Here is a 25704-nt window from a genome sequence, read left to right on the forward strand (position 1 = left end):
ACATCCAAAAGTGTTTGAGTTGAATTCCTTGTCTGCAGTGCCTGTTTCCCACAAAACAAGCAAACTGATTACAGTTCTTAAAGCTATTTTTTCCTATATCTGACCTTCACTATCCTAATTTTTTTCCTTACTTCCATTATAGACTGGATATAAAGACTTTGAACAGTGTGAACAACATTAAATTGGTGACTTTTTAGTGACTTTTCTAAACTTATGTTTGGATTGCTACTAATGTTTCTTTTTTGAAAAGAAAAAGAAGAGGCAGGGGTCAGAGTCATCAGTGAGCAAGTATTTTTTTTATTTTGAAGGATAAAAAAATTAAGTGTAGTGTCAGCTTTAACTTATGATGTAGAACTTTACCATCAAGAGGTAATTTAACAAACATTTGAATTTCTTATAAAAAAAAATCCTTCATCTTTGAATATTATTTAACTCCTGACTTAGCATTAAAAAACCCCATACATTTCATAAGACAAACTGATAGACATCATAGTCAAGAGCTGCAGGCATAATTTAAGAAATGCAGCTCTATATCCAGATAAATCTGTGGCATGCAGGGAATTAAGATTTCAATCTTTATTTAGTAAAATACCCCAAAATGATCAAAATCCTATTCATTGTGGCACTTATTAAACATCAGAATTTCAGTAGTGGATTATAAAGCAGTCTTAAATTGTCTTATTGTAGTACTTAAAAAATGCAATATTTAGCTGGCTTGAGATCCCTTTTTAAATTATATATTTAAATTTTATTATTTCATTGGCTGTGTTTTACATGATGCCTTTCTTCTCTGATGTTTTAATCAAAGCAAAGCATAATTTTAAGAACTCTGCTTAGGATCTGGAGAAATGTCTTTTAAATGAATCAGGGCAGATTCTGTTCCTGAGGAGAATGATCATTGTTTCTCAAGAAGTAGAGATAAGGTATGATGACAGAGATGCACAGCATAAATTCCATTTGTTGGTTGATTGGACTCTCTCTTCTCCTAACAAAAATGCCACAAGAAGAAAGAAAAAAGTTCTCTCTTAATTCTTTCTCAGTAGGTTAGATTATTTCCCTCCATGGAAAAGGTTAGAGATCTGACCATCTCAAACTTGCAGATATTTAGAGACACACTACAGAGCCTTGTTAAACATTAATTTTAGTCAGTTCCTGTAGCTCTTAACCCCTGGATTGTCCACACATTAACACCTGTAAGCAGTTTTAAGTATACTTCAGGCAGCTTACAGTTACGTCATTCCAGAATGCAGTATCCCCTCCTCCACCCTTCTGTTCTGTCTGGACAAACTTTCCACTCCTTGAACTATACTGCTCATGGGGTGGGGCTGGCACCCTGGGTATGACCTTCCTACCCCCAGAGGTGTCACCCCATGCAAACAACCTGAAGAGTACATGCCAGCTAGCTAGGTTGCAGAGCATGGACAGGTCTAACTGTTGTGTGTTTTGGCGGGGGGGGGGGGGGGGGGGAGGAGTGGGGGGAATGACAAAGTAAGGAGCCAGATTGTACCCCCATAAACTGGGGCTTCCTTCTCAGGGCAGAGTAGTAGCTCCCACAAAAGCACCTTCCCTCACCACTTCCACCTCCCAGCCCCTCTGGGAAGTATGGCTAGCCCCCACCCCCCATGCAAATCCCAAATCGCAGTTTATTAAAACATGGAGACTTTTTTATTTGATTTTTATTTTATTTGCTTTAATTTAATTTTCATTTAATTCAGTTTTAATTTAACTTTTCCTTCAGTGGTTGATGTCCTTTCCAGCTTCTATTTCATTACACCCAACCATCCCATTAACTGCCCACCTCCTAGCTCCATGTTTTCTCCCTCCCCCCCCAACCTCTCTCTCTCTCTCACAGACCCACATCTAGAGCAGGGGTAGCAGCCTGTCCTGTCTTACCAGCTCTGTAGTGGCATCTCACAGATGTAACTATCAGATCCCTGTTCACCAGCCCTCTAGTGGCAAGTCACTGCCGTGAAGATAGGGGACAGGCTGAGAAGGTTCTTAAGATAAGACTGCTTTAAACTTGAGCTAGCATTAACATTAATCACCATTTGAGCAGCTCAAAATGCAATATGTAATGAGGCCCTGAGAGATGGTGGTCAACTTTATCACATGCTGGAACTCCTAGACTACAGGGCTTTCAATAGCTATGCTGAAGATTTCTATGACTGCATACATTTTCCCAAAGTATGGGAAGTGCAAAAGCCACTGAAACTTATCTGCAGTAACTAGTTTCTCCCAGGTTCATAAAGAAGGTAGATTAGACGGTGAGCTTTTTTTTAGCTGATGTAATAATGGCTGAGGTTGAAAAGTTGCTTCCAAGCTGTACAAGAACAATAAGCCATATTATGGTCTTCTTGGAATCTAATCTGTGTACGGAGAGTAAAAAATCAAGCTGTCTTGTAGCTGACTGAGTGGAAGAAGGGATGTAGTTGGATCTCAGAACCAAATGTGGTTGATGGAGGGGATGCCCTCAATCAGAAGCCCAAGTGGGAAATGGTATAAAACTGTTGATGTGATGATATATATTTGTGCTGTAACAGGTTTCTTGGTCTACTGTGGGTGAATCTTGTTGGAAATAAAAGAACAATGTTTGGAAGACTTTGGGGTAGGTGCACACACATTTTAATGCCTGTACACATTAACAGCACAATCCTGGGGTGGGGAAAGCCCAGATACTTGTCCCAGCCCTGGAGCTGTGTTATTTCCATCCCCCTGACCATGACTGGGCTATGAACTTAGACTGGGTGTGGTAAATGAGTGTATTGCACCTGTGAAGCCTAGGTTTGAGTGTTTTTTAGTTTCCTATATCTTTCACATGCAGGAAGAACCCCTTAAAATTCACTTTGAATGTGAAATCAGCCATCCATTTCAAGGATGCTCAGTATTTTCTAATCAAATAGTAAGTAGATTCTTAATTAGACTCAATCCACTAAAGACCTAGTATTCCATCTGAGTGGGTTGAACTTCATCTTAGTAGCTCTGATATTCAAGCCAATGCCAATTTACTCTCTAGCACACTTTTTTTTGACCAAGCTTTACTAGGAGCAATTTTTGCAGCCCTCTCTTCCTCCTTAACACTTCTTGGCCTTCCCCCACTGCCCAGTTTCTTATAAGGGCATGATCTTATGTCCTAAAAATTAAAAAAAAAAAAAATGTTTGGGATCTTCACCATTCATCTTCCTACCTTCTTCCTTAAGTCTCATAGGATGATGAAACTCTATATTCTTGTTTATTGGGTTCTCCTTTTATACCTGGGGAGAAAGAAAGCCTTTCATGTGTCACCTTGTGTGTTCATAGCATATGCAGAGAGAATCAACAGTCAGTTTCCATATGGATGTGAACTGGATAATTCCTGAACAGTGATCTGTTTTTGTTAAGCTGCTGAAATTCCATCTCCTCACAGACTTCTAAGCCACATCAGTAGAGTTCATGCTACTCCCATGTCAGTCTATAGAACTGTGCCAATATTAAACACTTGCAGAGCCATAATTTGAATGTTCACGCAAGCTTTTGAAAAAGCATCATCACCTGTCCTACTAATAATCTGGATTTTCAACAGTATTTTCCAAAACTACTGTTGGCTGACAAAGTCAGTTAGACTGGAACAGCCAGGAAAAAAAGTTATATTTTCTGTACTGCTGTTCTGGATCTGTAACACTCACTGATTTTTCTGATCCAGTACTTATCCTCAGTTTTGGAGTTCATGGATTTCTTTTCTGCCTCTGTATATGCCCAGGATTACCATCAAGACAAAAACCCACTCACTCCTGCCATTTAGTTCATATTATCTCCCAAATGAGAGAGTATTTCTGGTTTTTGAGCAGTCCTGGGTTCACATCCAGTGCCACTGCCAGGTTTTGTGTCCTATGTGCATGACATTAGTTCACTTCCAGGATGTAGAACATACTGAAAAATGGGCAGGCAATGCATTTTCAGTGGGATTTCAAGGCATCGTGTGCCATCTTGAGTCTGTATGGCTTCCTTGAGTCCATTTTGAAAGAACTGAGGGGACAATAGTGTGACACATCCAGACTCTGAATGTGGCCAGGCAGACCTTTGAATCACACTTCAGGGGTGTTCTCACCTTCAGGGTGCCCTTCCGTCCCAAACCACTTTTTGCTGCCTGCTCCTTGACCACTGAGAACCAGTGGAGATGTACTTGGTCTGTGGTACCTCCACCTTGCCCATCTCACCCAGGTTTTGTCAGCTTTTAGCAGAGGGGATTCTGCCAGCTGGAAGCATCACACCCTTGTCTGTTCACATCACTTTCTTTGGACTGACAATAAGTATGATAATACATTTCTGATATCTTTTATATAAAAACAAAAGCAGTCATAAGAAATCAATAGCCATATGTTGAGATACAGAGAGGCAAACAAACAGAAGAAAAATATTGAATGATGATTTTACTTTATTCTTGCATCTTAGCCGTAAGGTCTAAGAATGAACTTCCCTTCTCTCCAAGCCAAAGTCCTCTTCCAGACTCTTAGTTGCCTTGCCTGGTGAAGTTGCTGGGAAACTAAAGTACTTTGGATAAGCCCTTGCTCTCCTGGCAAGGCTTAAGTACTTGTCCTTATCTGGCCAATTTAATTTTTCTATAGAACTCTTGGAATAATTACTCTAATAATTTATAGCCATTTGACCCATCACACATCTTTAATGGCCCATTTATGACAGAAGGAATACTTGCATCTTTTCAGACATAGTGGCTGCTTATACATATGTTTGGAAGTTGGGGGGGGGGGAGACGGAAGGGGGCATGCATTTTAATTATGATGGTTGCTAGGTAGCCACTCTAATTAAAATGCTGCATCATATGTATTAAGCCCCCACACTCTTAAAAATGGCCATGGGATGCTTTATCTAAGCCTCATTCCATGAGATTTAAAGTGCCCTGCGACCATTTTTAAATGTGAGGGGCTTAGTAAACATGATACTGCAGCAACTGTGCAGCATTCTAATTAGAATGCAGAGCAGACTTGATTAATTGAGCCTGCTCTGACATGTTCTAATTAGAATGCCAATGAGCACGTGTATAGGCAGCCCTTGATTACAAGTCCAATCTTTCAGTTCTAGTCAATTACTATTTGGATTATTTCCCTTAAAAAACAATTCCTCTCTCTGGGTTTTGGCCTTGGCACCTTACATTAGCACCTAACATGCATAGCTACGCAAATGTAAATTCTCAGTATTTATTTTGATCTGGGCTTTGATCCTTTAAGTGTGAGTAACCTTTGTTTCCCCTGAAGTCTCATCCATCCTTTTTGACTGGATATTACACAATGGTACAAAACTACATGCATATTAAACATCAAAATTCCTGCAAACATATGAATAACAAAATTAGACATAGCTTATCTTTAGCTGTTTAGAGACACTAGGCCTGTGCGAAGTGGCTAGTATTCACTTTGGATTCGGATTCAGCTGATTCTGGGGATAGTGATTCGATTTGGTGATTCAAATCACTGTTCCAAATCAATTCATCCAAATCTGATTTAGAGATTTGGCTACCGCCAAATCTCTGAATCAAACAGGCCCCATCCCCTGCCTGCTCTTTCACCCCATCAATGGCTGCCCAGCTCAGCCCCAGTCTCCCAGCTTTTTAAAAAAAATAAAGCCCGGCACTCACCAGCTGCTGCCAGGCAGGGGGCGATCCCAATGCCCCGAACTGCGTAGGGAGCTCTGTCATCCCCTGCCCACTGTCCCAGCCCACACATCTGGCAGCAGCCAGTGAGTGGGGACTTTTACTTTTAAAGAACCGGGAGCTAGGGCCAGGCAGGGCAGCCATTGATGGGGCTGGGAGAGCGGGTGGGGGTTAGGGGGTACTCGGAGGCTGGGGGAGTAGGCAAGGGATGAGGCCTGGTGAGGGTCCCCCCATGGTTCCCTCCCCCTCCTTCAGTGTCTCCCCCCCTACTTATTGTCATGGCGTCCGGGTCTCCAGCTCCCTATGGTGGCAAGTTGGGGCTGCTCAAATCTTCTAAGCTCTCTGAATCATTTCCAAATTGATTCAGAGACTTTCAAATCAATTTGGACCTTTTTATTGGCCTCCTGTCTGTTTGTATCTTCTGGAACTCATAGGCCTTAAGGCCCAACTAATTACCTAATAGCCCCCACTACTGTGTAGGGCCAAAGTATGAAAGATACAACTAAATTGTTTTTGTGTGTGTTTTGTTTTTTGGTGGGACAACTAAGGAAGAAAAGGGTAGGAGTGACGTGGGGAATAAAGGTTCAAAATGTGAAAAGAAGTTCACAGGAGGGGGACACTGAGCAGAGACCCCTGGGCTGCACACACCGGTCCTCAAAGGCATCCAAGGAACTGGTGGGCGCTGCCCACTGGTGCTCTGCCTGGAAACGTGCATGAACAAAGGAGAGAAAAAGCAGCCCCACAGTCTCCAGGCACCTTCCCAACCAGAGATGCTTTCCTGATCAAGTACAGGGCCCACTTACTCAGGGCCAGTAGGAGGTTGACCAGGAGGTCCTGTAACTTGGTGGGGCCGTGGATGGGGTGACCAAAGGCAAAAGGTGGGGGGTGAAATTCAACCAGAACTTCAACTGGAGGTGGAGGTGGAGATGGAGGGGTCTATTGGTCTCCTGATTCCATTTGGATCAGGCCAAATCTCCTTTGAATTGAATCAGCACCCAAAGCTTTGCACAGCCCTAACAGACACCTAACATTCTATATCTATAAACTAAATTTTAAACAAGCATGACATTCCACGAATAGTTCAAAATATATCGGATAACATAACAGCTAGGAAAGCCACACTCTTTAAAGCATGGATTGAAAACAACAGGAAAAAGAGGACTCTTACTGCCCTGAAGGGTACTGATACAGAAAGCCTGGTAGGCTAGTTGTGCCTGTACATAGTGGAATAGATGTGTACAGTATATCTGAAGGATGAATGAATCACCATGGTTTTATGATTTTCTTAGAAAGGAGCATTTTCAAAATTATGAGATTTGCACATGATTTTATAAACTGTATCTACATAAAGAATAAAGTGAGACTTGTTGTCTATGCCATTTTCTCTGCACTGTACGTATGGGCTGGCTTCTTATCATGTTTTTGATGAAAAGTCATTGGCCTCTATGATTTTTTCAAAAAAACTCTTTACTCTGCTGTAGCAATTTTCAGGTTCTTTCATTTGTTTCTTTTGAAGTGTGTGTTCTAGCAGTTGCACACAAAGCATAATGTTAGTAGAGGACTCGTTATTCAGCAACTAATTTAAATGAAAATAGACATCATTTAAATACAGCGAAATGTCCTTTAATACTACAGTTAAAGCTTAATGGAAATGCTATGCTAGCCTGTGTGGAAAAATGGATATAAAATAACGAGAATTGTTCAGATGTGTTTAGATGTTTGTTTCAAACCTTTATGTGGCTGTTTCAATGCAGTGAAATATCAGTGATAAGATTTATGAAAAGAATCATGAATCACTCCGATACAAAATAGTTATCACTGCAGGGTTACTTTTCCCTGCGGCGAAATTATAAATTGTATTTCATTGTTCAAATATTTTTTTTTTTTGTTTTTATAATGATGTTAATAGGAAACCCAAATTTAAATAGTACTGTATGCACCCAAATTCATGACTGGAATTTTAATACAACCCCCCATAATTAGATTATATACATAGAAAATTAGAAAATTCTTAGATTCTATACATGAAAAGTTAAAATTATTGGGGGGATCATCTTAAACTCCCCCCCCCCCCCTACTGCTGTGGTTGGGAAAGCAGTAGTTGAGGGTTAGAGGCCAGACCCTTGCTCTTCACCATGTGCTCCCTCCCACATGCCCCACTACAGCTGGCTCCTCATGCCTGTACCTGCCTTCTCCTTCCCCTTCCCATCTCCCCTCCCCTTTACCCTCTGCTGTGGTTAGTGGTAGCTGCAGCCCTATCCCAGCTCAGCCAGGGAGAAGCAGTGGCAGCTCCCAGCCAAGCTGGGTTGTGGCTGGAAGGACCAGAAGTGGAGCAGAAAGTAAGAGGGGAAAGCTGGGTTGTGGGGTGTAGGGAGTATGGGGACAGGCTGCAGAGGGTAGCAGGACGTAGAAAGGTATGGGTAGACAGGCACAGGCATGGGGGAGAAGGGATGGGTTGGCAGGATGCAGCCCCCTCCCCCACAACTTCTCTCAGTCTTGTGCCCCTTCCCTCACCCAAACAAGCTATTTTGGCCCAGGGCAGGTGGTGGCTCAGCTGCAGCTTCAGTCCTGAGCCCAGTTTTCAAATCTAAAATGAGGCTCCCCCCCAACTCCCCAAAGTTGATTAGGGAAAGAACTCATCTTGAATTTGAGTAAATATATAAATATAAAAATTAGGGATGGAAGGAACCTCAGGAAGTCATCTAGTTCAACCCCTTACTCAAAGCAGGACCATCCACAACTATATTATCGCAGCCAACGCTTTGTCACCTTGGCTTTTAAAAACCTCTAAAGATGGGAGACTCCACAACCTCTCTGGGTAACCTGTTGCAGTGCTTTACCACCCTCCTGGTGAGAGTTTTTCCTAATATCCAAACTAAACTCCCCTTGCTGCAACTTGAGACCATTGTTCCTTGTTCTGTCATCTGCCACCACTGAGGATAGTCTAACTGCATCCTCTTTGGAATCACTCTTCATGTAGCTGAAGTCTGCTATTAAGCTTCCCCCTCAGCCTTCTCTTCTCCAGACTAAATAAGCCCAATTCCCTCAGTCTGTCCTCAGTCATGTCCCTCAGCCCCCTCATCATTTTGTTGCCCTTTGCTGTACTCTGTCCAGTTTGTCTACATCCTTTCTGTAGTGGTAGGCCCAAGACTGGACACAGTACTCCAGATGTGGCCTCACCAGTGCCAAATAAAGGGGAATAATCACTTCCCTCAATTTACTGTCAACACTCCAATGAATTCAGCCCAGTATGCTCTTGGCTTTCTTTGTAATAATGGCACACTGTTGGCTCATATTCAACTTATTGTCCACTGTAACCCCCAGGTTCTCTTCTTCAGAGCAGCTGCTTAGTCAGTCTGCCCCCAGCCTGTACTGGGGCATGGGTTTTTTCCATTATAAGTGCAGGACTTTGCACTTGTCCTTACTGAAACTCATGAGATTCTTTTGGGACCAATCCTCCGATTTTGCCAAGGTACCTCTGAATCCTAGTCCTACCCTCCAGCCTACCTATTCTTCCCTGCAGCTTGGTGTCATCTGCAAACTTTCTGAGGTTGCATTTCATCCCATCTTCCAGATCATTTATTAAGATACTGAACAAAACTGGCCCCAGGACCGACTCCCGGGCACTCCATGTGATACCAGCTGCCAACTAGGCATCATGCCATTGATTACTACCCATTGAACCTAATGATCCAGCCAGTTTTCTGTACACCTTACAGTCCATTCATCCAACCCATATTTCCTTAGCTTGCTGGTGAGAATTTTGTGGCAGACTGTACACATAAAAAAAGCTTGTTAAAATCAAGCTACATCACATCCACCCCTTTTACCTTGGGTGCATCGTGTCCAGCCCCATGGTCTTGTACACATCCAGCTTTTCTAAATCATCCCTAACCAGTTCTTTCACCATTCTTGGCTGCTCACCTCCTCCCTAAACTGTGCTGCCAGATGCAGTAGTCTGGGAGCTGACCTTCCCTGTGAAGGCTAAAGTAAAAAAGGCATTGTTCAGCCTTCTCAACATCACCTGTCACTAGGTTGCCTCTCCCTTTCAGGAAGGCACCCACACTTTCCCTGATCTTTCTTTTGTTACTGACGTAGTTATAGAAACACCTCTTATTGTCATGTCCCTTGCTATCTGCAGCTTCAGTTGCACTTTGGCCTTGCTGATTTAATCAAACAAGGTGATTGGAATAGTGTCATTGTCATGATTGTCAACATATTGTGTCCAAGAATGACTTCTTTTTGCTGAAACTCACATTTCCTCTCTTCTCGCCACAGTCTTTATTAATTAACCTCTTATCCAGAGAACAAAGTGGAAAAAATGTCCAGAGTGAATATAGAATTGATAGTATACCAAGAGAGTGAAACCCAATAACTGTTAGAAATGAAGATTATTACTGAAGTTAGTCAGATGTTTCTCCAGAAACTGAATTAGAAAATCATCCCTTCTTCCTCCCAGATACCCACAACCAGGGGGGAAAAAATTATCTATCTATTTTATATGTAGATATAGATAGATATAGCAATTTTATATGTAGATATAATAAGAATTTTAAAACATTTTCATGGTAAAAGTGCAAGTGATGTTTTTTTTCCCCCAGGTATCTTTTTCTCTTCCCCCCTCTCTCCTCACCCTTTTCTCCCCTTTTCTTCCATGTTTCTTTGTTCTCTGAGCACGATGGATATAAAAGCACAGAAGAAGAAAATAAGTATTTTACAAAAAGATTCACAAAAAGTTCCCATTTGAAACATGTTAGATGAAAGATGCTCTGAAAGATTTTGTGGAGAAGTATTTCTACATCATTCAGCTATCCCTAAGTTAAATGCACAGTAAAAACAGTTTATATTAGTACTGTCGCCAGCCTCCTTCTTTATTCCCTTTAATGCATGTCATGCATTTCTTTAAAGCTTTCCCTGTGTGACAGGGACAAAGCATCAGTGAAGTTACTGTCGTGCATGGAACTGTTCAGGAAGAACTTCCAAGCGCTGTGTCTTCTTTTTTTTGTATTCTGTAATGTTTCCTCCTGGCAAAACTCCTATTTTCATATATCCTGCCTAGGTTTGCCAGGTATAATCTGAATCTCTGTATCATAGAGTGCACCTTCTGTCTACATGGCATACAATAAGGCAGTAGGCATAGCAGGAATCTAGTTACCTGCCTGAAGTGCTATTTTTCAGACAGGTACAACATACAGAGCACTTTCTGTGTCTTGAGATTAGTCTCTCAGTCTTCCACAACAGCAGGCAATTCTAAAAGGTAGAGCCTGAACTTTGCATATCCCCACAGTCACTGTTAAACACACTTTTCTCACCCATCCTTTCCTCTCCCTGCCACCACTCAGGACACAGGACAAGCAGCCAGTCTTCTCAGAGATGGTCTACAAACAAACATGAAAAGCTGAAACCAGGCACTCTGGAAGAAGGGAATTCAGTGAGGATCCTCCCCTCTCACATCAGACAAACGGGAGACCAGTGCTGCACTTGCAGCTTCCCTATTTTAACCTAGAGCTTCAGCCCCATCACACTTCTGACTCTTAGCCTAACCCACTCCATGTACTTCTACATTTTTAGCAGTATTTTTTTTTTCTACCTGGTCTCATCATTTATCCAGCTCCATGGAAAAGACTTGGGGAATCTTATTGAGACCCGCTTAGTCTGGTGGATGGTATGGGATTTAGAAATTACTAACAGAAGATAAATAACTTTGGGGCATATGTTGCAGAACTTGAGTAAGTAACTCAGCAGAGAGGTAGGAAAACCAAGTACAGTTCAAAGACTTGAACCTGGGTCTCCAACTTCTTAGGTTATTTTACTAGCTATAAGACTGCTAGCTATCATAAGGTGGGGCTGTTACTCTGTTTGGCTTGGTTTTGTCACTTTTAAAATCTTACCTTTCATCCCAGAAATGGGAAATGGGAATATTTCCCATCTCAAAACATTCTTTAAAATAAGAGAACCATTTTCTGCCCATCTTTATTTAAAATCTTTTCTTTTTTCTTTCCCATGAGTACCAGAATTTGTCTGTGTCTTTGGAGGCATCTCATTCTTTTCTTAAATAATCTTGTCCTTCTTTCACATGTTTGCCCCACTCCAGCTTTTGTCTAGCAATGTTGATTTTTATATAGATTAATCACTGTAATGCCCATAAGCCTCATGAGTACTGAAGTTGGAAAAACAAAAGTTTTTCCAGTTCACCTCTATGTTTTAAACTTTCCAGGTTGTCTATCTTCTGTTTTTGTCCTTTCGTTCCAGGTAAAATCTCTTTTTCTGTTTTCTGTCAGTACATTTATGACTCCTAATATTTCTAATTAAATCCAGGTAGTACTAGATAGAGAGGAATAGATGACAAGGAGTCTGTAAGAGCTGCAAACAGCCTTGTAAGGAGATTGGGTGTGTTGGTTTCCACTGTAGTGCATGTCTATAGTGGGTTGGCACATTCACTTTGGCTGTTTCCGTGAAGATGACCACACGGGTCCCTCTCAGCTGATTGGTTTCTTTTTACAATCTTCTTAGAACTTCAGAAATGAGCAAAAGATCACTGAGCAGCAGATTCACTGCACAGTAGGGATTCAACCTGTCTGCTTGTGTTTTGAGCTGCCAGAAGTGAGTGTGTGTTGGGTTTTGTTCATTTGTTTGTGTGGTTTTTCTTTTTTTCCTTTCTTTCTATGTGGTTTGAGAATGTGCCACTTGTCCTAAATGTCTGGCCGCTAGTTGAAGGGAAAGCAGCAGACAAAAGTTCAGGTTCTAGCTGCTATTTTTCTGTTGTTGACACTTTTTATACTACTGGCAAAACTAGTCTATCCTGAGTCCTTTATCACTCTGGAAATCTTGCCGTTCATTTTACAGCTATTCTGAGAGGAAATGTGTAAAATGCTGTCTGCCTGCCAACATCCCAAAGAACCATTTTATTGCTCATGTTGATTCCTTATTCAGACCCTATTTGTAGACAACACAGAAAGTAAAATGAAAACTTAAGCTAAAGAACAAGTGAGCTAATAGCTTTTCTGCTGTCATCTCTGTAGTTTATATGGAGATGGGGAAGATGTCTCCATTCGAAATAGTTCTTCAGTTTATTCAGGTCTCTTCTCATTGTTGTATTGAAACACAATCTAATTTATGGAATAAAAGATTTAATTTTCCATGCCTGGAGGTATATGTTGTCACCTTTCATAAAGTTTTACATGCATAGCTCCCTTTTGGGTTTGTGGAACGGGCTTTATGTAGCCTGCTACCTTAGAGCCATATGAACATACACAATTTACAATGTTTTAATATAGCAAAAATAAGAAACCTGTCTGTTAGCTCAGTTGTTTCTTTTTTTTTTTTCTTCAGTGGGTGGGATTGATTATATGATAATCTTATATTGATTATAATCTTAATTAATTATATGGTAATCTTAAACAGAAGTCGCTGGACACTAAGGGTGATATGGCAGAGTTGGACCAATGAAAACATGGCCATTGACTTCAATAGAAGCAGAGTTGGATTAACACTGAATGCTCTTGAAAATCCTGCTCAGAAAATGTCGAAGGGGAGTTTCTGTATGACTAGAATTTTACCTCACCTTTTAAAGCAAAATGATGGGTCTGTTTCATTGCGATGTGTGTGTTTGTGTCATGGATATCTGCTTGACTTGCTCTTTCATCCCACTTGGAACTGGAATTCAGTAGTGAAGTGAATCTGTATAGACTTTTGTTAAGGTCCTGATTCAGGAAAGCACTTAACTAACTACTGAAATCCTGTTGAAAACATCTGTTTAAGTGCCTTTCCTGAATATGACTGCTATGCTGACTTAAGCCCATAATTCATACAATCTTAATAGCTTATGTTCTTACCACCCGATGGAACAGGTTCTGTCTTTTGTTCTACTGTTGGAGTGGCATTGTCTAGGCAGAAGCAAATTTGGACCGGTGTGTGTGTACAGTATATTAAATCACGATGGTTATATAAATTAAATTTATGACCTACAATATTTAATCTTATTAAATAACTATTTAAAGACTCTGTTCCATAGTGTAAGAAGATTAGACTGTTCCAGATTTTGTTTGTATTGCAACATGGAATTAGCTTAACCTAATTTAAAAAAAAATAAATTCAATAAAACTTATCTCAGAGTAGTAGTTAAGCAGAATTCATTGTTGACTAATCTGCCTAGTTATTCTAATAGTGTCTGTTGTAAGTCTTTGTTATTTTCCTTGTTTCCTTAGACTGAATTCTCTGAATAACTCTCAGTGCGCTACAACTAATTACTGGCTTTTCCAGGTTCCTGCTGTGCAGATATGCTCTCTCTTTTCATAGTTTGCTGAAAATGAGTGTGCATAAATTCTTTCAAATGAGAGATAAGTCAGGGGAAAATAGCATGCAGGTGGACAATGCAGCTCAGAAAGCCCATCAAGAGTCCAACCACATGACAGAGACAGAGATAAATCAAGCCCACCAGTGTAACTGCCTGTTCTGCCAAACAACTGGCTGCTGTTGAAAGAATATTTCCCATATCTTGGCATCTGGGTTCTGTAATTACCATTTACAGTGTGGATGGAAGAAGAGGAGGGAAGTGTTGTAGAGACTTTTCTCTCTGGCATTCCTTTTCCCCTCTCCCAAACACACTCAGGTTTTTTTTTCCTTGTAGAACATAAAATGCCTTAAAGATCCAGCATAAAACTATTAAATATAACGTGTTTAAAAAAATTGAAGGGATGTTAATTCAAGGCAGCATGAGTTTAAGCTTCCTGATACTTGTTGCTAATATGTCTTTACATTTTTTTTTTCTTTCAGAAAGAAAGATTGCAATTCCAGGACTAAAGAGATTTGTATAATACACTAAAATGAAAGTTTTCAAATTTCTGGAGTGTGCAGTTGGTGTAGCTATTCCACTGTAAGTATTTTGAAATACAAATCATTTAGTTACATTCACACATGTTCCCTGAAGTCTTTTGCCCAAGTGTTGAAAAGGCTCATCATCAGGGAATTTTTAAAAAATCAGCAATAAATACTGTTTGAAATTTTACACAATCATTACATTAATAGTGTGGTCATATTTATAAATACAAAAAAAAAAAATTCTAATTGCCAACCAATTTTATTCTATGAAAATAAGATTTTGAGGCAAAAAACCAAATGTGGCAAATGCTCTTTCAGATTCTAGCAGGCTAATTGTGTATCCCTACCAATTCCAGAAAATGGTCAAGGTGTTAATTTGAAAATAGAACTATAAAACTTGCAAATGCAATGTATTTGTCCTTTTGGAAGCATGGTAAAATGTTGATATCTTCAGATAGCAGCAATATCCCCATTTTCATGGGGGACTTGATCTTCTAGTTTGGGATGTTTCAAGGAATAAAAACCTGATTTTTAATTTTTTTTTGTTTTTTTTTAAGATTCAGAATAAGTTTTAATTTGTTTTCTCTTATTGTTCTGCATGGTTTTAAGCAAACACCACCCTGAGAGAAAATATTTTCTAAGCTTGATACTTCAGTTTCATTCACTCATTTAATGTTATACTTTTCTTTACATGTTGCTTTCTAATATTAAATTCTTCATCGCTGTTTCACTTCCTTGTTGTACTGTTTATATCTGGTTAAATTAATGTAAAATGTTGTACATTCTTATGGTATGAGACAAGGAATGAATAACTTTTGCCAAGTCATAAAAATTAAAAAAGATTATTTTAAGTGTTATTAGATTTTAGTATTTATTGTTGGTATTATGATAATGAGTAGAAGCTTTGGCTAATATCAGGGACTTGTCTGTTCACAGAAAGGAACTTTTGTGTTCACAAATCCTTCAAATCTAAAAAAGCAATATGCTTTTTATATATGCTTCTAAATAAGCAACCAAATTTGGGTTGGATATAAGGAAATTGTATTCTCATTTGGCAGTAGCAGAAAGTAACTTCTTTAGAGAGTGGGTCGAATTTAGCTAAACTCTGAAAAGTTACCCAAAATGTCAAATATCCACTTTTCTATCTTCATTTTTCTTCTTTTCCCTCCAGCGTTCTCTATGACATCTCATTTATAAGGTATCTATTGTTTTGTCATCTGGTGCTCCCCAGGAAACTACCAACCTTCCTCAGAACTTTACAATAAATTCACTCCTCCAATTCTTACCTCTGTGAGATGTTACCCCAATTATAGTATTTTGCAGCCATTCATTCCTAATCATTGCCATCTAATCATCCCTTGTCATGTTACACACTTCCTCATAGAGTTATAGGAATGGACACGAAGTATGCTTTTTCTCCATGTGAACTCTTGAAAATTCGAAGTCCATCCTTTTGCAAAACAAATCCTGAAAAAAAAATCTAGTTGAGGTCAACTGAAACTTCTCCTTTCACATTTCTTCAAATATTCAAACACAAAACACTTTCAGGCCAGAAGAACAGAGGTATTTGTTTGAAAATGTCAAAGCCAAATGTTTAACAATTCAAGATTTTCTAATAAATCTTTTGGTAGAGAAATATCAAAACCAATAGACGCCTTCTCACAAAACCTTTCAGTATTAACAAATTGGCATTTTTAAAGGAAAAGACTTTAAAAAAAATCCTTAACACTTATTTGCACATAGTTCCCTTTCATATGTTTCTTCACCTTTTAAGAATCTTCCTGTATTTCAATAGTATTAGCAAAATATCTGCTGTGCGGCACAAACCCTTGAACTGGGCTTTTGCAGCACCTGGAATGAACCTGGAACTGAAGGGAATCACTGATCCAGAAGCTGAGCGAGACATTAGCATAAGACAAAAATAAAACCCTAAATAGAGAGAGTTATGGAATCAAAGCATAAGCCCCAAGATAGATGCAAAATTAAAGAACACTGAAGAAGGATGTAACTTGCATAAAATCGAAGGCAGCTGTTGTTCACTGAACAATAGCCTAGTCATTCATCAATTTTTCTTCCTCTTACATTTTTTCAGTTGTTCTGAATTCCTTTTCCTTTTAAAATCACTTTAATTTTTTTAACCTCTGTGAAATAGACTGGTGGAAAGTAATAGATAATCTCCCAAATTTTAATTTTTTATGTTTTTCACATTCTTTCATTAATTCCTTTTTTTCAGATGTCTCATACAATGTATTAGTCATCTAGATTAGTCTTTACATTGATACAGTAGCGCATTCTGTAATAATGATAATTTCAGTCTACTTGAATGCAAAATTTATATAAATACTGAGGATAATAATTGTCTTCATAATATGATCAATGAAAATCTATTTGGACAATACATCCTATTTTAAAAGTAATGGCCTAAATTCACTTCATAATTTCATAGCTGAGATACATCACAGTAATATTTTAGTACTGATGTTTTAGTGTGTATGGCCTAGTATATAATGTAAATGACTTTAGTCAGTGATGAGCATCAATGTATTTTGGCCAATTTTTATAAGATCTGTATATTCTTTCTATACAAGATGCAAGGTGATGATAAAATCTGGGGGCAGTGGGTAGAGATGTGCATAACTTATACTGGACAAAGCTTTTCAGCATAACCCTATTATGTTTTCTCCTGTGTTTTTGATCCATTGTCTCATCCTTTCTCTTCTATTTTCCCATCTTGCATTATACAGAGGACAGTACTTATTGTATCCGCTATGTTTATCGATGCAAAAAGATGTCAATATACAAACAAGATATTGACATCGTCTTCCTCGTTTTTGTCCTACTTAATGTATTTACTTCAATACAAGACAAGGTTGCTCCCCCCCCCCAGTCAGCTCTGGGGGTAAAAAGCTCCTCATCTTACATTTGCCTACAAGGAAACTTCATTAAATACATTGCCTATCATTAAACTGCTGGCCCAAAAAGCATGCGCTCAGTAATGGAAACCAGCTATAAAGCTGATTACATGCAGCCAACACTGAGCATGACTATAAAACATACGGCTCACTTTAGGCAAACATACTGATAGGAACCATGTGTGTGGGGCCCTAAAAAAAAACAGGTGGATGTTCTCTTTGGAGGGAACAGGTTCTGGGAAGACCAGACTCACCCCTGACACCCTCCCCTTGATGCTGCTACATTTGATCTTAGCCAAAAGGGCTGAGATGGTGATGGGAACCTTTTAAATAAAATCTGTAAAAATAAATAAATAAATAAATAAACAACTCTCATCAGCAAGGTATTTCTTGAAGCCATCCATGCTAGGTTAGCATATTTACCTTTTAGTTGTTTACCCCGTACCACTCCTCACACCTTCTTCACTTGACCTTCTATGAAGTTTCCCACTGGTGCCATCCTGTCTCTCTCCCCAATCACTTCAATCAATTTATTATGATCCTTAAAGACCTCCAGTCCTATCTTTCCTATTTTATACCTCTGCATAAATCCTTCCATCCTGATTTAATGAATCAGTGGTTGCCATGCCCATGGGCTCTTCAAAGAGGTCTGATATACTCCTCATTTCCTCAAAATTTCAGTAATGTGAAATTGGGTGATATACGCTGCTTTCCCTTCTCCTGTTATTGCCTTGCATATTGTGCTTACTTATTTTGCATAGACAAACAGTTCCAAGTCTGGCAGCCCCATTTTCACATCTCTCTTGCTTTGTACAGTTCAGCTGTAGCCAGCTTTTCTCTTTTGACATTCCAGAAGAACAGGTATACTTTTGCTCTGTACTTCTGCTATCTGCCACCACATCAGTGGGAATACAATTCCTGTATATAGAATAATCAGCAGTAACAAAGCCTTAAATACTGTCACTTTCCAACAAATGACAGTGTCCTTCTGGACCATAACCAAAGTATTTGCCATAGCCTTGCTGTCACCTTTTCCTATGTTCTACATACTACCTTTCCCTTTGGTCCATTGGGATCCCTAGCATTTTGGTTTCTTTCTTTCTCTCTGTCTCTCATTTCAAGGCCCATCTTCAAGTCCCTCCAGTTCCCCACTCCCATTATCGTGCTTTTTGATCTATTTAGTTTAGCCCCCATTACTTCTCCGTACTTTGATGTATGCTTTAGCACCCTTTCTAAAGGTAGATTGAAAGTCTAACTCTAGCTACTACTACTTTATATCATCCATGAATAGTATGCATTTTACCTCGCCCCTTTCTGGTATCTTTACTCTGCTTATAGCCTTGTATTTTCTTGAACACAGGTTGAACACAAATAGTAGTGGTGACAGTGGGTACCTTTGACTCACCCCTCTATAGAGTTTAAAGATCCTGCTTAGTAGGCTTGTATGAAGCAGCTAGTATTTGCTTCAAATTTGGATTCAGCCAATTCAGGGGATGGTGATTCGAATTACTGTTCCAAATCAATTTGGCCGAATCTGATTCGGCGATTTGGCTGCTGCTGAATCTCTGAATAACCTGGGCCCATCTCCCGCCCACTCTCTCAGCCCGACAGTGGCTGCCTCACCTGCCCTGTTTCCCGGCACTTCGAAAAACAAAAGCCCCAGCTCAGTGTTTGCTGTTGGGTGAGAGGCAATCCCTGCTGCCCCTCACTGCTCTGTGCTGTATGGTGGGGCTCTGCACAATCCCCCACCCCCCCCACCACCCATGGCTGCCCCACCTGCAGTGGCTCCAGCCCTTAATAAAAAAAAAAACAAACAAAAAAACCCCCCCAAACTCACCATTGCTACCCAGTGGGGGTGATCCCTGTTGCCCCATGCCACATGGGGGGCTCTGCACAAGCTCCCTGAATCCCTGAGATCGCTAAAGGAGCTGTGAGTTCCGGGGCTTTTCGCAGTTTTGTTTTGTTTTTTCTTAAAGGGCCGGAGCTGTGGCAGGCAGGGCAGCTATGAGGGGCACTGAGATTGTGAGGGGAGGAGTCAAAGGGCTCATGGCAGAGCCCCCCACACAGCATGGGGCAGTGGGATTGTCCCCCCACTGAGCAGCACCCAGTGAGTGGGGCTTTTTTTTTTTTAAAGAACTGGGAGCTGGGGCGGGCAGGGCAGTCATGGGGGGTTGGGAAGTGGGCGGGTGTCAGGGGAGCTGGGAGAGCAGGCAGGGGATGGAGCCTGGCAGGGATCCCTCATGGTCCACTCCACCCTCCTTCAGCTCCCATTCCCCCTCCCCTAGTACTTACCAGCTCTGAATCTAGCTCTAGCTCCCTACTGCAGTGGGCAGGGACTGCCTGAATTACTGAAGCTCTCTGAATCTTTTCTGAAGATTTGGAGAGCTTTGAATTGATTCGGACCTTTTAAATGGACCCCTGATTTGATTTGGATTTGGAGATTCAGCCACTAAATCGGGCTGAATCTTCTCTGAATCAAATCACCACCTGAAGCTTTGCACAGCCCTACTGCCTAGGTGTCCACTAATATGGACTTGAATCTCTGCTTCTCTATATAATAACTAGGGCAATGAGAAATTTCAGAGGCCATTTTGTTTAGTTTCAGATTCAGACTTTTTGACGGTCAGAACACTGAATCCAAAATGAAACAAAGGGGTTTGAAACGTCTCTGAAATGGAACGGGCCATCCAAAACAACATTTTGGAAATTTCCCAAAATGATTTGGATGTTTCAGAGTGGTTTCAGAGATGGGCTTGCAGGAAAAGAGGGAGGGCGAGGAGGAGGGGAAGGACTGCTCTGATATTGACATCTGCAGCTGGCCAGTGACAATGAACTGTCTCTGAGGTCCCTTCCAATCCCAGTGCTGGGGAATCGAACAGGGAGCTGGAGAGTCGAATTGGGGACTGGGGCAACATTTAGGTCCCTGAACATTCCCCCAGTTCCCAGTTCAATTCCCTAGCTCCCTGATCTTTCCTGCAGCTCTCTGATCACTTCCCCCAGATCTTCCCAGGGGACATGGACCCCTGGATGATGTGGGATGACAACAGGCTGCTGGTGCCATCTGGTGAGGAGGCAGCTCTGGGATATTTCCCCAGCCAGCAGCAGCAGCCTGATGAAACCCTGTGTGCAGATCTGGGGGCTGTGCCCCCCAGGAAGAGCTGGGGGAATTATCAGAGAGCTGGGGAATCAAACTGGGAGCTCTAGCTGACAGATGGATCCACCCTAGCTCTGGGACAGCATGCAGTGCTCTGCTGAGCCATGCTGCACCTGCGCGATGGCATAGGTGCCAGGTGTGGGTGGCAGGGCTGATCCCTGCTGCCCCGTGCTGCACGGGGGGCTCTGCCATGAGCACCCAGAGGCCCCAATTACCACTGTCAGAGCCAGTGAGTGCAGGGCTTTTTTAAAGCTCCACACTCATCAGCTGTGGCGCATGTGGTTGACAGCAGGCTGGTGCTACCAGCTGGGGCCAGTGCCAGCACCCAAGTCTACCCAGCGTAGCCTATGCCAAGCGCCAGGAAGAACCCAGTGCTGGTGCTGGCCCTAGCCAGCACTGGCATCCTGCTGTCATCCCACACATAGATCCAAGGGCCCACACCCGCTGGAAGGGCTGCGGGGCTGTGCCAGACTCCTCCCAGGGCAGAGAGGAGTGATACTAGTTTAGTAGTTTTGCTTTGAACAGTTTGAGGTGCAGGGGTTTCTGGGAAAATGTACCTATCTCCCTGAAGCTTGGCGGGCTTCATAGCCTCAGAAGGGTCTAGCATCGCTCCAAGTTTCATCCGAATCAGACAAGTAATGATAAAGGTATAGCAAGTTTTGTGATTCCCCATTATAGCCTATGGCTGAAACACTGAAACAGCTCTGAAACAGTTTCAGCCGAAACAAAACAGAACAGTGATTCGAAACACCGAAATTAATCGCTGCCCCTCCAAAATGCTGAATCCAAAATGAAACAAAACACAGCCATTTTGGACAGGCATACGAAACACCAACATGAAACGCTGAATCCGAAACTGAAATGAAATGCAGGCATTTTGCACAGCCCTAATAATAACCTTATCCAATATATAAATTTCTCTGGGAGCCCCATTTTTCCTAGCACCTTAAATATGTGATAAAGATCCATTCTGTCATATGTTTTTTCTAAATCTAGGTTTGCAATAACCATGTTTATTTTCCTTTCTCTCAGATGTGAGACAGTGCATCTCTGATCCACTCGGATCACTTGGGAGATCCTTCGACCTGGTACTGTATACACATGGTCTTCATATATTATCTTCTGGAGGATTTTCCTCATTCTCAAAGCCAACATCTTGGCCATTAATGTATAGTCTTTATTAATGGGCATAATCAGTCTCCAGTTTTTCAATCACAATGCGTCTTGTAAAATCTTTCCCTGCCTCTCCTGCTTCAGCTATTTCCTTGAACACTTCCACTATCTCCTTCCCTGCCTATACCCAGAACTTCTCATAAAATTCCATAGGCAGTCTGTCTGCTTCTGGTGATTTCCCTCTTTTAAAGGTTTTTAAACACTCCTCCACTTCCTTTAATCTTATCTTTTCTTCCATCTTCTTTGCTTCCTCCTCCTCTACTTTCTCTTCAATCTCTTCCAAGAAATCCTTCATCATAATCTTGTCTGTTTCCTTCTTCTGATATAGCTCTTTGTAAAATCTTCTCGTCTCCTCCAACACCTCCTCTTGCTTTTCCATCTAGGCACACCTTCTTCCTGCACTACTTCAAGCTCTCCTTTTGCCACCTTCACTCTGGACAAAAAGTATTGGGATCACTCTTTTGTCTTCTCCCACCCAGAGTGCTTGTGCTAAGAAGATTTTCTCTCTCGTTTTTCTTTTAAGACATGTTTTTAATTTCGCCTTGTTTCTTCTAGCTCTTTTTGTACCTGTCTTCCTTCTGTGGCTTCCTTTAGCACTCCCTCCATCTTTCTTTGCAGCAATCTTAGCTCTTCCATTCTTTTTCCTTTGCAACTTCGACTTTCCTCCCTGAAGAATTCTCCCATCCTCTTCATCATCATCATCCACCATTCTCTGATACTCCTGAAATATTTATTCAATGTTTGCCACCTCTCAGACTGTCCCATGTATGCTTGACATATCTTTTCATCTTTTAACAGCTGCACATTTAACTTCCACAGTCCCTTCCCTCTTGTGGGGCTCTTATCAAGAGTCATTTCCACCTTCAGCATCTGGTGATCTATAAAAGCCACATGTGTGGCTTCTTTCTTCCTTATCTCTATTTCTTTTGATACAAACACAAAGTCAGTTCTTGATTGTTTCTTTCCACTGGGATCTGTTCTAATGAAAACTTTCTCCCCTGCCCACACATCTCTTAGGGACTCTTCTTTTATTATATTTGTTAACAGTCTGGATGAGACATCTAAAGCTCCATTTCCTCCTTCCTCTGTTCTGTTGCTCACATTGATTATATAGGTAAAATATCCTGCCATAATGCATGGTCTCCCTCTAACCACATAAAGCACTAATTTTCTAAGCAGTGAATTCCTTCCCTCCCTCTCTGGTGGTGCATATAAACTGAACATTTCTAATTCTGTTCCCCGATTGACAGTATCATTCATTGCAATCTGCCACTGATAACTTCTGCCTGCTTTGCTCTCAGCTCTGGGTCCTTGAATAATATTGCTACCCTGGCAGCTTTGTTATCATGTGTCCCTGACCACCACGATGGTCCTCATCTCCAACTTTTCTCAAAATGTTTATAATCCCTCTCCCTTTGTATAACATATTCTTGTAGGCAGTTTGTCTGCCCTTACTTGGTTCAACATTGGTTTTATCTATTCTCATCTTTTCCTTGTTAATATACTTCTGAAATTAAGTGCAACCCTTTTCAATGCCATTTATGCTTGTTTTAAAATGAGTGCACCTATCCCTTTAAAGTTCATTCGTGCTACTGTTCGGAGTGGTTGACCCTTCCCCCTTCCTCATGTGCATTCCTGCAGCCTTTGCAAGCTGCCAGATCACTTTTGCATTTAAGAAAGCTTTCATATTCCCACCTCCCCACCACTTCCTGCCTTCTGGTCTCCAGGCTGGAGCCCAGAGGTGTCAGCATCAGAAAACTGCTCTCTGGCTCTTTCTCCAACTCATCTCCATTATTATCAGGTTTCTTCTTCCTGGCCTTCAGCCCTTGCGTTTTCATTCTTTTCCCAACCTGTGTCTCTGGTTCTTTCTCTTGCTACATCTCCACTTCTGTTGTTCGTAGGGTGTCTTCATTCTCCCCCCCCCCCACCCCAACCACCACCCCAGAGCTGTTTGCTGTTACTATTGCCCTTCTGCTCCATCTCCTATCTCCTCCTATGCTGCCTCAGTCACAGAAATTTTGCTCCCCTCCTCTGTTTTCCTCCCTCCTATGGGGCTTCTTCAACCGTTTCTGCCTCTGTCCAACCACTCCTCTCCTTCTCCAGGTTTTGCTGTTTCTCAAGGGGTCTGACTATACTTGCAAAGGTTTTGAGGCATATATGGCACAAGTGTCCTACTCCCTTACAAAGAGTGCATTTTAGGGACTCCTGGCATTCTGCTGCTCTGTGCCCCATCCCTTAACATCTATAGCACACTCTGAGGGGGCAGTGTGAGGACAGGTGCCGCACCTTTCCACATTTGCTGCACTGTTTTTGTTGCCTGTGGTACATTATAAAACCCTGGTTTGTTCCCATCTGGATCATTGATGGGAGGTGCAGCACTCCACCTGGGCTCCACTTGTCTGTTTGTAACATTACTAATGCTATCCAGATACTATATTTCTTACTTTCTCTACCAACATACTTTTCCATTCATCTTTCTGTTTTCCATCTCTAGTAAATCTGTATACATTCAAGTTACAATCATTATATTCTCACTCCTTACTTTTCCCCTGCTATGAATTTTATTCTTCTTAATTCCTACCTCCCATGTTTCTCTACATAGTTCTTCCAAATATCTCACACCCTTCTCCATCCTAGTAAATCAGTTCCCAAGTCTTTTGGTTCAAGAAAGCAATCAGGCTGGCAAGATACTCTGCCTGCACCTCCAAAATCTCAAACAGTACTTTTCCACAAAATCATATCCGTTCATCGTCAATCTCATCTGCCTCCCCATTGCCAGTTAAAGTTGCCTTTATCCACAGCCTCTGCTCCCTTTCTAGCTTATCTCAGTGCCTCTTCCATGTCTCTCGTCTCTCCCCTCCCCACCCCCACCATATCACTCCCAATGGACATGGAGGCTGGTGTGTCCTGCCATCATGCTCCTGCTGTCTTTGCTTCTCAGTGACGTACCTTCTCCTGCTGCTCTGTCTCCTAGCCTCCTCTGCTCCTGTCTTCCTTCTGGTCTTGTCCCTCTTGTCATTGCTGTTTCCACTATTGCTCCTTTTATCATCTTCTTTCTTTCTTCTCCACCTTCATCCACTCTCCATCTGTTTCCAGATCTTCATTTCTGCTCTTCAACTCTTTTTCCATCTCATGCTTACTTGCCACCACTGCCATAGTTTTGAGCTTCGGGTCTCCCTTCTCCACTCCGTTGATCTCTTTCTCTGCGTTTAAGGTATAGATTAGGCTTTCAATGCTGATGGGAGCCTACCACAAAGATAAATTAGTGCAGCCCATCTGAATAAGATATATTGTTAATGCCCATTGTGTGCAATCCCCCTCAGCACTGACTCTTTCAAGTCATTGTAAGCCACTATGTTGCATACATTTCAATATCTTCTTCACTCCCACTGCTGAACTGTGCCCATTTCCAATGAATCCTGTTTCTTCACTGGCCATAAATTTCTGGAAAACATCACAAAATGGGGCCTCAAACAGTTCAACAAGAATCCTTCTGTCACCCCCTCTCTCAGCCTCTTGCATATGATTAGTGTGGCCCCTTCCTCCATGAAGTAGAGCTAGACCAGGTTACCCTATGCTTCATCTGCATATACATTTTTGGAGGATCTCAGGACTCATGATAAGAACATCTGGTTCTAGTCATTTTGTGTGTGTGTGTGTGTGGGGGGGGGGGGTTAATTAGCGCATGGACCCTTTGCAGGGCTTATCTGGAGTATACACATATACCAAGTAGGGCTGAGCTGTGGAGTCACATGGCTTGAAATGCTGTTGACTCTGCTGGGGCCCAGTTCAATGAACTACATGGTAAATAATGAGCCATTTGGCTTTGGACTAATATCATGCATAGTTTGTCCTCTATATAACTAGGTACAAAAGTGCTGCTTAGAAGTGTGTCTATGGAGTACCTGTGTTGCAGCAGTTTCAGAAACAATGTCTATGGATACCCATAGTAACTTGCATATATGTTTACTTCTAAGTCAGTGTTTTCAAATTTGTTCCTC

The 25704-nt window shown here is 41.4% G+C and overlaps 1 long non-coding RNA gene across 2 annotated transcripts in view; it reads left to right on the forward strand.

The window, feature by feature from the left end:
- LOC132251202 (uncharacterized) overlaps positions 1 to 25704 on the forward strand; it is a 125164-nt gene that overhangs the window by 36631 nt on the left and 62829 nt on the right. The window contains exons 2-3 of one of the 2 annotated variants that reach the window (XR_009463097.1): positions 14420 to 14519; positions 21563 to 21618. This is a non-coding gene — a long non-coding RNA (uncharacterized LOC132251202). The remainder of the gene's footprint in view (positions 1 to 14419; positions 14520 to 21562; positions 21619 to 25704) is intronic. The other variant, XR_009463096.1, reaches the window with a different exon arrangement.

The sequence above is a fragment of the Alligator mississippiensis genome, chromosome 6, assembly GCF_030867095.1.
Source record: "Alligator mississippiensis isolate rAllMis1 chromosome 6, rAllMis1, whole genome shotgun sequence".
Lineage (NCBI taxonomy): Eukaryota > Metazoa > Chordata > Crocodylia > Alligatoridae > Alligator > Alligator mississippiensis.